Consider the following 4,810-nt stretch of genomic DNA (forward strand, 5'->3'; position numbering starts at 1 on the left):
GAATTCAACACACTGTAGTAAACAGATAAATGGAGGCAGAAGATGTCTTTCAGTCATCAATGCACATATTCAGCGACACACAGGAGCTCTTTCAAACTGGGCACCGTTTCATTCACAACACCTGTCCCATCAACTAGGAATAAGAATCAGAAATACTTTAATAATCCCAGGGAGACATTACTTTCATTTCATTACTCCATCTGTAACAGAGTGACTATAGGACCAGTTTGATATAACACAGTTTCATACAATATATATATCTTGGAGGTCCCCGCTCCGTGTCGTATCTTGGTGGTCCTTGGCCTGGGACACATTGAAGACCCCTGCTTTAAAACACAAATAAAAGTCATTGAACTCATCTTCTAATTAGTTCATATGCAGATATTGATATATAACCTTAAAATCTATCCTCCACTTAAATTAAACTTATTTACCCGTAATTTAAGTAGGTATAAAAGATGATTTGCCAATGGAATGATTATATTTACTCTTAAAATAAGATAATTGAATAGTATGAAATTGAAATAAGAAAATGCAATTGTTTTTCCATATTGTAAATGTCTTTTTTTTTCCTCCATTTGCAAAGTGTCTCAGTTACCAACTCAAATCAAGAAAAAAATACATATTTTTACTAAGTTGTTGCAGTGTATACCTTTAAAGTTTGCTTTACCTGTGGATCATTATAAATCTGTGTTAAAGAAGTTCTAAATAACTGATATATTTACTGAAAGTCATTTTAAGATGTTCTAAATCTTTTATTGTTTGAATTAAAAGCCAAACATTTAGACCAAGAATCATATAGTGTACCGGTATTAGAATACACTTATGAATTGGTAAAGGATGGAGTTACCTATGGTTTCAATCAGCTCTCCCAGTAACTGCTCAGTTTTTTTAATTTTCATAATGTGAAATTGGACGTTTTTATGTGGCATGAACTCACCCGGCAAAAGGTTTTATAAAAAAAATTAAATTTATTATTCTTTAAAATGCTTTTATTGTAAAGAATACTCATTAATTCTAGATTTTTATTCTTTGGAAGACAAAAAGGATTTGGCTCAGAAAATAAGAAACTAAGCTCTGTCTGGACACAAGCTCTAAAAAAAAAACAGTAATTCAGGAAAATGTTAAAAGTGAGCATACAGCATGGCGTCTATGCCAACACGAAGATTTATAGTCTCTAAAAATCAGTGGGACATGTCTGACTTAATGATTTCAGATCTGAACAATGGTGAGCAGACAGAAAGGTTGTCGGAGCCTTTGACACGGATCACATGCGAGGAGCTGAAGCAGCCTCTGAACACACATCCAGACCACAGAAGTGGATCCAGAGGCAGAACCAGAGGAAAACTGTCCAGGCATTTTTCTCCGTCTGTGTCAACAATGACATACCTCCGCTCTCCAGCTGGTGCCCTCCCTTCTGCCGTACGTCTTTCAAACTAAACAGGCCTGCGTCACATTGTAGAGCCACTTCAGACAGCTTTTGTTCATGATGCTTCAGTGTCAGACGGTAATCCCAGGTCTGCCTGTCTCTTACTGGACCCTCTTGTTCTCTTTCTTTATAGGAATAAAAGAAGCCGTTGAAGAAGTAGCCCACCCCAGGGGTTGAAAGCTTGTATCCCATCCAATCCTAAAAGCTGTTTTCACTCAAAACATTGTCAGCATGCCCAAGCATGTCAAAGGAAGTTATTCGTAACAAGAGGGATAGCAAGCTATCCTTTAGATCTGTCATAGGGCTGTGGAGGGGAAGCTCTCTGCTCGCTGGTCCAACACCTCAGCTAGCCAATCAGAGGGCAAGGAGGAAAAATAAATAAGGGGCTCTGTCCCTGGGCTGCTCACACTGGTGGTTTCATCATCCTAATGGTGAGTCGTGGCAACAGTTTATATTTCCTATTCTCCCTCCCAACCTTTCCTAATTTCCCTACCGCCAACCACTTTTAAGCACAGCATATGAAATGTCCTTAAAGGTAGTAAAAGAAATTGAAACCCAAAAAAATCATCTTTGAAAATTAAAGGTATGGTGGAGGTTGTTGTTTTTCCCGGTGGATCATCAAAGTAAGTGGTCCTAATTGTCAATCATTCTGGTGATATGTTTACGTAAGGCTGTCCTACAAAATGCCTCTGCACTCAATTGGATAGACCTACAACCAATAAGAGCAACGGAGTGCGTGACGTATGTTAAGCCAGGCATAGTTGTTGTCAACAAAAATCAAACCGTGCAGTTGCGCGCCTAGAGTAAGAAGATGAGCCTTGATCGTGTTTCTCTGTTCCTCTTTTAAAATTAATTTGCTGTCGATATCTTCTAGAACAGACCTAATAGCAGAATCTACACACCTCAACTCTTCGGCGGCAGCCATTGTTGTTGTCATCCATGCACGCTTTGGTGACGTGGTTGATTACGTTACTGTTGACCATCTGTCCATCATCGTATAAAGCCCGCCCTGACAATTTGATTGGCCCGCCAGATATTGTGCCAGCATACTCGCGCTAAAATTGAGCAATGCCAGACCGAACTTCCCGACCTCAAACGTTGTGGGCGGGACTAAGTTCAGAATGGCACCCAGGCTAGGGGAGTCTGAAATAGTGGATAAATTGCAAATCTTCTTTTGGAAAGTAAGCTTGTGTGAGCGATGGACACAGCAACTTTTAAACAGAGTGTGCACGAGGAGAAATGGGCTAGTGCACACTTTCTCATGTAGGTAGCAGGTACAGGGTTGTGCATGTGCATTCTTTTGTGGAGAGGGAAGGTCTTTTCCAATAATTCATGAAAATCCTCCACTATACCTTTTTTTTTTTAGCTTTTAGAGAACTAGGGGGTTGGTTTTTGGACAGTAGGCTGACAGGAAAGGGGTATGAGAGAGGGGGAGAAACATGCAGTAAAGGACCACAGGCCGGATTCGAACTGAGGTTGGCCGCATTGAGGACTAAGGCCTCCGTACATGAGTCATACAGTGCCACCGAAGCACGCACTGACTATACCTTTAAAGATTAAAAAAAGCTGTTTTATGACCTCAATTTTAAAGATATAATTTTACAGAGTCGATAGATTTCTTTAGTGCAACATCCCAAAAAAATCCACAATTGGTCTTTAAATAGTTACCTGAACGCCACCAGATTAAAAGGCAAACACCTGTGAACATTTAAAGTATTTACAGTACAGTAAATGTCTGGATGTCTTCTGCAGCCGCAAACAGGTTTTCCACCAGCTTATTAGTCGGGGCTGCTCGCGATTCCCTTGATACAGCGAGTCCAACCAGTTCTGTTGGTTTAAAAACAAACTTTTAATAAAAGATCAAAGGAAGGTGCTCCAAACAATAGCAGTAGTCATCAATCACTGGCTGCCAGGGTTGGCGTGATACAGTGCGAGGTTTGGTTGGAAGAGCATCACAGAAAGTTAGTCATTAGTCTAATTCCTTTCTGCAACCTCCACTCCATCAGGGATGTCATGGCAATCAAAGAAGATGTCAGAGGGATTTTCTACACCGTGGTTATAAAACACAAAATGAACACAAACAAATACCAAATGTGTCAGCAGTGCACCATCCAGGGATGCTGACGGGGCAGCTCTTTTGCACGACTGGCAGGAACACATGTTCAATCAAACACGTATTCTGATAGAAACCGAGCCAAGCTGGGTTCATTCAATTGTCTCACCGTTTTTTACCACATGAGGCTAATTTGTCCCTTGCAATTTGTACCAGGGTCAGCTGAGGGACTGCAGGAGACAAAGTTGACATAGTTGCATTTTATTTACCCAACAAAACCAATGGAGCCATAAAGACAAAGAATGCATGTAAGCTTTTGTTACCAATGTAGCCTGCTATTCTGCTTCTGTTATTACACTATGGAGGCTTTGGAGGAGAGGCCGGACATGAATCTAACATGAAGAACGCCGCAAATATGAGCCGTATGATGTTGAACTAGAGTCATTTGACCAAATTAGGCAAATCAAATGTGCTGGAGCCTGTGGTTGGCAGTATATAAAGAGAAGAGTCACTAATCCGTCCGCACACATTTGTCAACGCGAGCGGATGAAGCACGCGCCCGTGCACAGACAGACCCACCACGCTTTGTGGGTAACACTGGCTGCATGGGTGTTAGAGGGGCGCCACTGTGGTTGTACTGGGCTGTCTGGGAGCATAAAGTGGCCTTCTCATGGTTCTCCTCATGCCTGGGTGGTCTGACCAGGGTGCTAATGTGTGTACGGACAGGGACGGACGTGCTCTCGTCCGGCAAAGGTGAGAGAATTGAATGTGTGTGGTGGCAAAGACTGACAGGGCAGTGCCCACACATGAAGTGCGACTGATCATCCCATTAAACACACACACGCACCAACACAGTGACCATGTTCAGTGTGTGGAACAAATATTTTGACATGACGGTCAGACTAAAGGGCGTCTCCTCTCTCTGAGCTGGATTCTCCCGGTGTTGGGCTGGGCTCTGAACAGGATGATCTTGCTGTGTTCAAACGGGACCATAGGGAAACCTCAGCCACTTTTAGAGTCAGTCATCCCCCTCCCCAAACCCCCCAAAAACAGCCTCCATGACTGAAAGACCAACACTAAACTATCAGATGGTGGGGAGAGCCAGACAAGCAGATTCCTTGGATTTCTAAGTTGTGGCAAAGAAGAAAATAAATAAACATTTTCCTCTTCCAATGGGATTTCAGGAAGATATACAGCCTGTTGGCCGTCCAGTTACATTGAAGGGGGGGAAGTGTCGTTCTCTCTCTCATAAGTGCCAGGCTATTTTGGTTTCCCAAAATATTTTCTGAGGCTTGAAGAGCTGCTTTTATATATCTGTCACTGTTGCT

The sequence above is a fragment of the Cyprinodon tularosa genome, unplaced genomic scaffold (genome assembly GCF_016077235.1).
Source record: "Cyprinodon tularosa strain WSP-4 unplaced genomic scaffold, ASM1607723v1 ctg316, whole genome shotgun sequence".
Lineage (NCBI taxonomy): Eukaryota > Metazoa > Chordata > Actinopteri > Cyprinodontiformes > Cyprinodontidae > Cyprinodon > Cyprinodon tularosa.